Source organism: Heptranchias perlo, chromosome X, assembly GCF_035084215.1.
Source record: "Heptranchias perlo isolate sHepPer1 chromosome X, sHepPer1.hap1, whole genome shotgun sequence".
In the NCBI taxonomy this organism is placed as follows: Eukaryota; Metazoa; Chordata; class Chondrichthyes; order Hexanchiformes; family Hexanchidae; genus Heptranchias; species Heptranchias perlo.
The window spans coordinates 4,668,887-4,681,038 of record NC_090370.1 but is presented as its reverse complement, the minus strand read 5'-3'; the positions used below and the strand labels follow the sequence as shown (position 1 = coordinate 4,681,038).

General features: G+C 41.9%; 1 protein-coding gene across 3 annotated transcripts in view; it reads left to right on the top strand.

Moving 5' to 3' along the window:
- The first annotated feature begins 490 nt into the window (after positions 1-490).
- The window catches only part of LOC137307197 (zinc finger CCCH domain-containing protein 10-like), an 80,644-nt gene continuing 68,982 nt past the window's right edge, over positions 491-12,152 (top strand). The window contains exons 1-2 of one of the 3 annotated variants that reach the window (XR_010959064.1): positions 491-740; positions 10,282-10,401. The gene's annotated coding sequence lies outside the window, so the exon portion shown is untranslated. The remainder of the gene's footprint in view (positions 741-10,281; positions 10,402-12,152) is intronic. The other 2 variants (XM_067976580.1, XM_067976581.1) reach the window with 2 other exon arrangements.

Genomic DNA, 12,152 nt, shown 5'->3' with positions numbered 1-12,152 from the left:
GCTGAAACCCTCATTCATGCCTTTGTTACCTCCAGAGATGGCATGTGGCCCTACCACACCTTTAAATAAAGGCATTTGATAATCTTGTTAAAAATATAAAACATTGAAAATACTGACTCAAGTGTTGATTTTTAAAAGAACTAAATGAAGTGATAGACGCCACAGAACTGTCAACATGTTAAGAATGACCTTTTATAATCGGCAAGAGTGACACAGATTGCAGCTAGGTTTGCCACCATCCTATCTTAAATTGGGCTGCCAAAAGTTGTTAAAATAAAATTCAGTCTTTCCATTTTCATGTTTAATGCTGTGGAAGCATTAGTTACGATTACTAAATATTCGGAGAAAACATCAGAACTCAAGCCAGAATCCAAACGCTTGTTCAGATTTCAGACTTGTTGCAAAACCCATTTACATAGTGTGCTGTGTTTTCTAAAGTGACATCTGTCAAAATGTCACATTTTAAATCAAAATTGGTGATTCCCATTTAGCAGGTCTTGTTTGGTATTTACTAGCAACCGACTAGGCCTTTTAACATTTTCTGTTGCCGTCGAAGGCGTTCGTGTTACGCCTTTTTAGTCTGGAGTCCCTCTTGGCTGGGAGGACCTGGTTTGATGCTCTTTGTCGTGAAGTTACTCTTGACTGGGAGGACCTGCGTTGAGCCTCTTTGTGTCGGAGCTGTGAGGGAAGGAGCTGAGTTAAGCTGAGCTGAGCTGTATAGGTAAACCCATCCCTGGTTTGTGAGTTTTAATATATGTTAAAGTTTCGGGCTCGGTGGGAATATTCTGAGATTTTAATGTGTACACACTGTACGGAGTGGATGCGGTTTTGTTTGTGGGCCGGGGGGTCATTTTAATTTGTAACAGGAAGTCTAGGCCTAAAGGCGCCATTACAGCCTGAAATCCTGGGAGCGCGTTTGAGAGCTTCCCGGTACAACAGCTGCAATCTGGAGGGACTGGGGCTGCGGTCGCCGAGTCACATTGTTGAAAAAATGAACTATGAATTTAATTCGCAGAATAATAAATGATGGTGTTTAGTTTCGTCCATTAACCGATTTTAGGTACAGTTTATTTTCCAAGAGGCCCCTTTCGAAACCGCACGTTTTAGAGCAATGGATCCTCGCAAAGGAGGGAAGAATGGGGTACTGCATCAGACAGTTTTATTGTCGAAAGTAACGGTCTACTTAACTTGCTGTGGGAATTTTAGTGTGGGACACGTGGGTGAGGGGAACAGAGATGAGAACATTCCATCAATTTTCAGGATTAACAGTTGATCTCCTTTGGCGCTGCTCATGATAGCATTTTTAAAATTGCCTTACTGTAACCGATTCTGCTTCTCTCACTCTTTTTGTCTGGCTCTTCTGTTTGCCTTTCACTCTGCTGCCTTTTTTGTATGTCTTGTCACACTTGCATTGTCTCTGCCACTCGGTCTCCAATTCTATTGTTGCTTGGGTTTAAAAAAAATAAAGGGTTTAGTACTTGGAGTTGAAGTACCGTCTCCCATGTTTGTCTTGGGTCGGTGTTCTGGCTGTGTTGCTCAACTCTGAGCCCCAACTTCTTTCACTGACATTGAGGTTGAAGTATATGGCTAAACCCACAACTGGCCCTGACGTCCATCTAGCCACATGCTATGGCCCCACTGTTCTCACTGATAACTGTGGTGACTGAAGTAAAGAAAAAACAGTATTTTCCCTTTCTCTCGCTCCCCTGCCACCAAACAGGAGGTCTCTTCCTGTCTTTTATGGTGTAGACCAAGAAAAAAAAATATTTTTTTACATGCATGTGCACACACTCTCTCTCATTGGTATGAAATATACCTCTACAACAATAATTAGTGTTGCCAAAAGATTCTGCTTAAATGCATTCAAATTCAGGACTTTTTATTCCAAACCTCCCTCCAATAGTCATCCCAGAATTTATCCCCTTTTTTTGTTTTTGTGGTCATTTTTGAGTAATAAGCATAAAGAAAAGAATACATTATAAATTGTCCTCCCTCACTAGCCAATTTTGTCTGGCTGTATCTGTGTTTGGCCCTCTTACAGTACTTGTTGAATATAGTTGTGGGAGATCAACTAATGTACAAGTTGTTTATGCTTTCAAAGTCACTTCAGGAAAAAGAAGGAGCTGTGTCTTATGTTTGATATTTTATACAAAAAAGCCAGGTTCTGGTTACTGTCACTACACCTTTAAATGCTTTCCTGGGGGTTTTTATCTGCAGGAATTTGCCATCAATACACAAGAGAGGAGGAGAGATCAGGGCTTAGAAACAGCAAGTCCTGGCACACACTGAATGGCTAGTCTACCATGATCATTTAAAAACAAATTCCAGATGTTGTTGCATGATTGGAGTTGTAGTCTGATGCTTACTTGAGTCTGTTCTGTGAACCCACGTCAACCCAAGACTCGGGCTTTTTAGACATGTAAAACCACAAATGGAAAATGTTGTTGGAGGCATTTTGAATGCAGAAAATACTATTGCATAGGCAAGTTTAATAACTTGTAAATTTTGTATTTTTTTCTAATATAATTTCCATTTGTTAGTTTAGCTCAGTGGAGAAGCCATTATGGGTGGCCAAAAAGATTTTTGAAAAATATTGTGATTTTATTGGTTCACTATTTTGTTGGTAGCTTTTACTAGTTAATTGGTTGTCTTCATACATCCTTAGTAGCTTTGCATTGGAGGTTTATAAAGTTTTCCTCTTCGATTTGTAAATTGTCTACTACATTATGATTTGCTGCTTTATGAAAATAAAATTTGAGGCAATCGGGTATAAGTGTGATGCAAGATTTGCACATAGGAAACTGATGTCCGAAGTGCGACGGACAAAAGACCCGGTGAAAGACAAGCATGTTAATCTAGTTAAACTCCCCTGGTGTTGCACATGGAGTCAAGACCAAGTGTAATCTTCAGGTAAGGCTCGGTTAGAGGAGCGAGAATAATTGGACCAGACATTGTTCAGTCCCCGTTTTAAAGTCATAAATTCTGTCTTTTTTTATATTCCATTATAAATCCCTATGCATGTTTATAATAAAAACTGCCTGTGCAATCTTGTCACACTGTAATTACATCATCCTGCCATTGTTGGTGCAGTATCGCCTCCACTTGCAGGTAGGTGTAATTATAGAATGACAAGTTTTCATAGGCAATTTTCCATTATAAATGTGGACGTAGGAATTTTTAATATAATATATCTGGAAAAAAATTAAAATCTTGCATTTGCGCACACTTCCTGTCACATTTATCCATTATAAATTGGTATGTTCACATTTATAATTGAAACGACCTATGTAAACTTTTCGGGGTAGAGTTTCCGCATTGGGCGCAAATTGCACTGGTCAGGTTACAGTTCAAGTTTCTGCTAAAATGTATTTGCATAATCATAAACGTAAAATCTTCCACGGACCAGCGCAATTCGGCAGCTTAATAGAGTGTAATCGGTTTTTTTTCTTTGCAATAAAAAATATTCATGTATTTGAGAGCTAACCTGGTGCAGTTTTGTTAATACAGCTGAAATGGGTTTATCACAAAAAATAAGCATTTTTAATGTGTCTAGTCCTCCACCTGTGAGTAACCTGATTTTAAATCACTGAAAATGATTTTTAAAAAAACTATACTGATCCATTTACTACTTTCATTGGTGTACACTAGTCAGTTTCTTAGTAAATTAAATATTTTTTTAATATTTTAAAACGTGCCTACGCGCCTAAGAAAAGTAACTTAACTTGAAGATCTTCCTCGAACGGGCGCAATTCTCATTATTTCGATCTGGGGATGGAGCCGGCTTCGGGCGTGAAGATTTTTGAATCAACGCAAAAGATCGTGGAAACTTGATTTACGCCTGACCTAACCTGCACTTGATTTTCCTTGATCTTTTACACTGGCTTGGGCAGATTGCGCTGATAAAACCAGCGCAATCTAGCAGAAACTCTGCCCCTTCACCTTGTAATTACACCCTCTCTCCAGCATTGAAGTGCCACCGCCTGCCGGAGGGTGTAATTACAGTGTAACAAGTTTATGTAGGCCGCTCATTATAAATACGAATATGGGAGTTTAGAATGGAAATATAAAAACAAGGCCAGAATATACAATGTTACAATGTGGATTGAATTATGGAAAAACCATATGTAAACTGGGTCCTGTCACACTAATTACAAGTTATGGCCACTAGACTACTGTATTATCTTTCCCCACAAGTCCCTCAAAAAAAGCCTTGATTTTTTTTCCACCATTTTTTTCAATAAATGAAATTTCGAGTGTCTAAAATGAATTTGGCCAAAATAAGAAAAACGATCGTGTACATATTTCTTAATTGGATACTTTAGTTTATGGCAAGAGGTATAGAATGCAAAAGTTAAGATTTAATGGTGAATCTACATAAAACTCGAGTATGGCCAAAGTTGGAGTACTGTGTGCAATTTTGGGTTCCATGCTAAGGAAGGATGTTGAGGCAATAGAGAGGGTACAGTGCAGATTCACCAGGATGCTGTCTGGTATGAGGAAATACAAATATGAAGAAAGACTTGGAAAACATGAGGCTGTTCTTGTTGGAAGAGATGATATTGGGTGATTTAATAGAGGTGCTTAAAATCATGAAGGGATGGGACAGGGTTGATAGCAAGACTGTTTACAGTGTTGAATGATCTAGAGTGAGGAGACATAGATACAAGATTAAATGCAAGAGATTTAGGATAGAGCAGGAGAACCCTTTTTACACAGAGGGTTGAGAGTCTGGAATGCACTACCAGAATTAATGATTGAAGCAGAGACCATGTCAGTCTTTAAGATTTGGTTAGAAACATGATTGAAGGAAATGGTATAAAGGGATATGAGAAAAGGAGGGGCACATGGGATTAGGACGACTGCTTGTGTGGAAGATAGATACCAACGTGGACTAGTTGGGCTGAATGGCCTGTTTCTTTGTTGTAATTTCTATGGTAATTAATTTGAATTTTTTTAATAAAAAACAAATTAATTGAATTTTGAAAGCTTTAATTATCACCTGTGTTTTGGTGCTAGTCATTAGAATGATTACATTTTCTTACAGCTTTGAGAGAGTGAGACAGTCCAGGATCCAATCACAAAACGTCAAATTCAGTGTTTGCAGAGATCCCTTAGAAAGTCACAAACCAGTACTGCTAGATATGAGGTTCCCCCCACACCCGTTGCTGTCAGGCAAATGCCTTCCCCTTCCCCTCAGCTGCCTTTGCTTCTTCGTTTCCCTTCCCTGTCCACGAAGCCAAACCACCCTCTTGCCCCACACCCAAGCCGTAAACCTCTCTCTGGTTTCTCCCCATGTCCTTGAGACCCAGCTACTGCTCCCTCAATCCTATTCCCACTAACTGCTGACCACCCAATTTCCCTTCCTGGCCCCCATGCTAGCTGACATTGTAAATGGTTCCCTCTCCTTGGATGATATTCCCTTTTTTTTTCAAAACTGCCTTCATCAACACCTCTTCTAAAAGCCCAGCCTTGACTCTATCCTTGCAAATTATCGCTCTGTTTCCAATCTTCCTTTTCTCTCAAGTCCTTGCGTATGTTGCTCATCTCTCCCACAGCTCCCTGTTTGATTCTCTTCAATCAGGTTTCTGTAGTTTCTGCAGCACTGAAACAGCCCGAACCAAAGTCACAAATGACGTTTTCTGTAACGGTGCATTATCCCTCTTCAACCTCTCTGCAGCCTTTGACGCAGTCGGCCACAACTTCCTGCTCTAGCGCCTCTCCTTCGTTTTCCAGCTTAGTGGGACTGTCCTCGCTTGGTTCCTGTCTTACCTATCTGATTGTAGCCAGAGCATCTCTACCAATGGCTTCTCTTCTGATTCCTGCACCGTCACCTCGGAAGTTCCCAAAGGAGCCATCTGTGGTCCCTGCCTTTTCCTCAGCCACTTGCTGCCTTTTGACGACGATACCTGCAGACATGGAGTCAACTTCCACATATATACTGATGAAACACAGCTCTAATGCCTCCTCCAATGCCTCTGTGCTGTCAGACTGCTTGACCGACCAGCTAAACACTAGAACAACCAAATTCGGCATCTTGCCCTCGCCACGACCACGTTCTGACCCTCGTCACTGTGGCAAGCTGTCTGCGACCTTGGTGTCCAATTTGACCTTGAGCTGAGCTTCTGACCTGATAACCTCTCTTACAAACTAAAACTTCTTCTTCATAACATCACCCACCTCCACCCCTACCTCAGCCCATCTGCCACTGATACCTTCATCCATGCATTTGTCACCTTCAGCCTTGACTATTCCAATGCTCTCCTGGCTGGCCTTCCATCAACCCCATCCTCGCTGACCTACGTTGGATCCTGGTACCCAAGCATCTCAGATTTTAAATTCTTATCCTTGTATTTAATTGTATTTAATTGAGATTTAACTTTATGTAACAACCTACCATGCGGTACCTTGTCAAAGGCTTTGCTAAAGTCCATGTAGACCACGTCTACTGCACAGCCCTCATCTATCTTCTTGGTTACCCCTTCAAAAAACTCAATCAAATTCGTGAGACATGATTTTCCTCTCACAAAACTATGCTGACTGTTCCTAATCAGTCCCTGCCTCTCCAAATGCCTGTAGATCCTGTCTCTCAGAATACCCTCTAACAACTTACCCACTACAGATGTCAGGCTCACCGGTCTGTAGTTCCCAGGCTTTTCCCTGCCGCCCTTCTTAAACAAAGGCACAATATTTGCTACCCTCCAATCTTCAGGCACCTCACCTGTAGCTGTCGATGATTCAAATATCTCTGCTAGGGGACCCGCAATTTCCTCCCTAACCTCCCATAACGTCCTGGGATACATTTCATCAGGTCCCGGAGATTTATCTACCTTGATGCGCGTTAAGACTTCCAGCACCTCCCTCTCTGTAATATGTACACTCCTCAAGACATCACTATTTATTTCCCCAAGTTCCCTAACATCCATGCCTTTCTCAACCGTAAATACCGATGTGAAATATTCATTTAGGATCTCGCCCATCTCTTGTGGTTCCGCACATAGATGACCTTGTCGATCCTTAAGAGGCCTACTCTCTCCCTAGTTACTCTTTTGCCCTTTATGTATTTGTAGAAGCTCTTTGGATTCTCCTTTGCCTTATCTGCCAAAGCAATCTCATGTCCCCCTTTTTGCCCTCCTGATTTCTCTCTTAACTCTACTCCGGCAATCTCTATTACTCTTCAAGGGATCCACTTGATCCCAGCTGCCTATGCATGTCATATGCCTCCTTCTTCTTTTTGACTCGGGCCTCAATCTCCTGAGTCATCCAAGGTTCCCTACTTCTACCAGCCTTGCCCTTTACTTTATAAGGAATGTGCTTACCCTGAACCCTGGTTAGCACACTTTTGAAAGCCTCCCACTTACCAGACGTCCCTTTGCCTGCCAACAGACTCTCCCAATCAACTTCTGAAAGTTCCTGTCTAATACCATCAAAATTGGCCTTTCCCCAATTTAGAATTTTAACTTTTGGGCCAGACCTATCATTCTCCATAGCTATCTTAAAACTAATGGAATTATGATCACTGGTCCCAAAGTGATCCCTCACTAACACTTCTGTCACCTGCCCTTCCTTATTTCCCAAGAGGAGGTCAAGTTTTGCCCCCTCTCTAGTCGGGCCATCCACATACTGAATGAGAAATTCCTCCTGAATACACTCAACAAATTTCTCTCCATCCAAGCCCCTAATGCTATGGCTGTCCCAGTCAATGTTGGGAAAGTTAAAGTCCCCTACTATTACCACCCTATTTTTCTTGCAGCTGTCTGTAATCTCCTTACATATTTGCTCCTCAATTTCCCGTTGACTATTTGGGGGTCTGTAGTACAATCCTATCAAAGTGATCTCTCCCTTATTTTTCAGTTCTACCCATATAGACTCAGTGGGCGAACCATCGGATATATCCCCTCTCACTACTGCCGTGATGTTCTCCCTAATCAAGAACGCAGCTCCCCCTCCTCTCTTACCTCCTGCTCTATCTTTCCTATAGCATCTGTACCCTGGAACATTGAGCTGCCAGTCCTGCCCCTCCCGTCGCCATGTTTCAGTAATAGCTATAACATCCCAGTCCCATGTACCCATCCATGCCCTGAGTCCATCTGCCTTGCCCATCAGACTACTTGCATTGAAATAAATGCAGTTTAATCTAGACTTCCCTTGGTCTTTGCCCTGCTTTCTCAGACCATCTGTCCGGTCATGTTTTGTACACTCTCCCTTACTGCCTTTTGTTTCTATCACCACTTTACTTCCCACTGACTTCCTGCATCGGTTCCCATCCCCCTGACACATTAGTTTAAACCCTCCTCAACAGCACTAGCAAACACTCCCCCTAGGACATTGGTTCCAGTCCTGCCCAGATGCAGACCGTCCAATTTGTAGTGGTCCCACCTCCCCCAGAACCGGTTCCAATGGCCCAGGAATTTGAATCCCTCCCTCTTGCACCATCTCTCAAGCCACATATTCATCCTAGCTATCCTGTCATTCCTACTCTGACTAGCCCGTGGCACTGGTAGCAATCCTGAGATTACTACCTTTTGAGGTCCTACTTTTTAGTTTAACTCCTAACTCCCTAAATTCAGCTTGTAGGACCTCATCCCGTTTTTTACCTATATCGTTGGTACCTATATGTACCACGACAACTGGCTGTTCACCCTCCCCCTCCAGAATGTCCTGCAGCCGCTCCGAGACATCCCTGACCCTTGCACCAGGGAGGCAACATACCATCCTGGAGTCTCGGTTGCGTCCGCAGAAACGCCTGTCTATTCCCCTTGCAATCGAGTCCCCTATCACTATAGCTCTGCCACTCTTTTTCCTGCCCTCCTGTGCAGCAGAGCCTGCCACGGTGCCATGAACCTGGCCGCTGCCACCTTCCCCTGGTGAGCCATCTCCCATAACAGTATCCAAAACAGTATACCTGTTTTGGAGGGAGATGACCGCAGGGGACCCCTGCACTGCCTTCCTACTCTTCCTCTGTTGGTCACCCATTAGCTGTGAAACATTTTGGGATGGCCTGAGGATGTGAAAGGCACAATAGAAATGCAAGTTTGTTCTTTGTAACTTTGATTGTTGTATTCTTTAAGTTATAAATGTATTTAGAAATTTGTTTTTCCTAATGATTTGAAAACCAACTGGAAGATGAATTTTATAAAAGTGAAGTGCAACTAGCCATTCAGCCAGGCATAGTGGGTAAGGGAAACAGTAATTATTTTCTAGGAACTGATCCAAAAAAACTGGTGCTTCACTGTATTTGGGCAAATGTCTCAGATACTTCTGTTCAAATTATTTCACTGAAGATATGCCCCCCAACACCCTCGCCATAATCTGTGACTTACTTTGAGCAATATTAAAAGCCTTGTGTATTCATTCTTTTCCTGTAATGCTTTCCTATTGCATCCTTTTCTGTTGTGCTGTTTGTCACACTATCCTGTTGTGATTAAATTTATATTATATTCTTATTTGTCTTGGAGTCCTCCGAAGTATTTGGCCCTGCTACTTACTTGCCTCTGAGATCTCACAGCTGCATTGCCAAGTAAGTGGTGCTGTTCTTCTGAGTGCCACCTGCCTTGGAAATACTGAAATTGGTCACAGTTCCAATGCTGCCTGTCTTTCTTTGGTTGCTGATACTGATTTTGAAAGTGTTGAAGAACTTGCAGCCAGTTTTTAGTAACTCTGCAGGGTGCTCAAGATCATGTTGGGTCGAGGGCTGGGGTTGTTGTTGAGAGTTTCTCTAGCAGTAGAGAAATCTATTATTATTTTATATTAATATAAATACTCAGCTGTATTTTAAATGATGCAGGTTTTCCAAAGTCACTGCTTGGGAAAGTTTTAAGAAATCCCCACCCTGGCCAGGACACTACTGGGGCCCAACTGCTATCTTAGCACACCCAAACCTCTCCACACTCCCATGCCCATTTCTGATCCACACTCGAACCCTGTTACTATGTGCTTCCTGCATTCCTTTCCTTCCCTTCTCCCCACCCCCAATGTTGCATGCATAGGTGTGTTTAACAATAGAATGCAAGGGGAACCAATCAAAAAACACTTCACTGTCTCTGAACACAGCTCAAAAAATACAAATCCTTTCAGTGGGAATGTGCAGCACTTCCGATCGTGGGACCCTTCTTTATAAAAGCATAATTTCTGATTCTCTGAGAGCACCACAGGAGATCTGCTAGTGTAGAATTGAACATCTCTGGCTAATCTAACGAACCTATAATCTGCAGTAGTTTTGTCACAGTTGTTAGTGTAGGCTCGCCTCATCCCTCATGAGTTGCTGGATTGGCTTCTTTATAGCAGTAAGAATACAATGACAGATAAATGATTGTGGGATAATTTGGGATGGAGAATGGATTGCAAGCAAGGTCCCTCCATGATCTACCTGAATGATATCTTTCTGTTGGATATCTTATGCAGGTAAGTGACAAGTGCATTTTTAAAAATGTTTTTATTTGTTTTGCATGATGATGATGACTCACGTTGATAATTGTCCCAAAATGGAGGGAGCTAAAGTTTACATGTAAAAGTCATTCTTGCTTGAGAACAGATACATTTTTCCGTCCGTCGCATTGTTTGCAATAGGAACATACTGTTGGATGTGTTCGTGAATTATGACGTGTACACCATGTTAGTTCAAACAAAACTGTTTTGCCACTTGAATGAAATGTGACAATATATGAAGCCGAAAGTGAAACAACTTAATTTGCAATGGCCACTAGATGGAGTCAGTATACTAATTGGTGTGTATCAAATTTTGGTGCACTGTTGTATCCCGTACAGCTTATCTAAAATGGCCTCATGTTGAATTGATTTTCCTTGTCACTTGAAATTCCTCAAAGCGGCTGACAATTGCACGTCTAGCTATTTTAAGAATGGCAGCATTATGTAAAATCAGTTGTATTTCTGCTGTTTACATCGACTAGAAATAACTAGTCACAGCGCATAAAGACGCATAAAAGTCCTGATCAATCGAGAATTGAGCATGCTAAGCACATGTTTTTTTGCAACATATTTGGCAGGTCTGAATATAGCGGTGGCCAGCTTTCTGCAAGTTTTAACAAAAATGCATAGATTTCACCTAAAATTCTTGCTGTTTTTATGAAAATGTCTTGCGATTTTGCTGGCCCTGTATATTTTTGTGTTAATTTAAAAAAATAATTTTAAATGGTTTATATCCAGGCTGCTATTATTTAAAGCTATGAGTCTCTTAATTTCCATTTCACTGTAATTCTGTCTCAACAGTGACCCACCTCAATAATGTTTCCATGTTACAGGGGAGCAAACAGAATTGTCCTTGGCTCATTAGATAGGTTCTTTTCGCGATTTATTGCCCTCGTAGTAAGGGAAAAGGGTAACATTTCCTCTTGTCTTCTGTTCTGAGTAGACCTGTTAGTGTGTTTGTATTCATAAATGTTCTATACATGAATTATCACCTAGTGTTGAAGGGTTTCATCAGTAGTACTGCTTCAAATGGTTGCAGGGTGCTAAAGTGGAAAAGGCTACTGGTGGTCTGACACATTATGCATCAGAGTGGTATGTTGCCAGTTTATGCCCCCATTGCACCACAAAGCATGCTATGCTTGATTGCTGCTATGCATGGTGGAGGTTCTGATTTTGTCCAGAAGGCAAGTCACCATAACTCTCTTGGCCATCTTCCAGTTACTGGTTAAAGATTGGCACTGGTGCGCTTTCCTTTTGGCTCAGTGTTTAAATGCACTGCTCCATTTGGTATTGAGTCTGATAGACCAGTAAGATTCCAAATTCAGTCCCTGGCCCATACTGATTTAACTGCTCAGAGCAGTTGTGGGAACAGTATAACTGGTTTCAGTGTCCTCAGGCTAAGGAGAGAAAAATCACCCAAATTTCCTGCTTCTAATTGCTATCCAGTGACCCCCATTGTAAAGTGCATGTGGATGGACTATTCAACTTTAAAAGTTTTTTTTCCCCTTCCATACGATCAGTAGAAATAAATTGGGGTGCTCCCCTGATGGCTCAACTTGTTAAGATGGCGAGTAGCTGAGCTATACAGACTAAAAGTCCCAAGTTTGATCCCTGTTCTGTGGTAAGTTAGCTAATCTCAGCCAGGGTGGCAGTACGGGTGCTACAATTTGTCTCTGGTCTTCTGGGTTAGGGAGGGAAAAATCAGCGTGAGGTCTCACTCCTGAGCA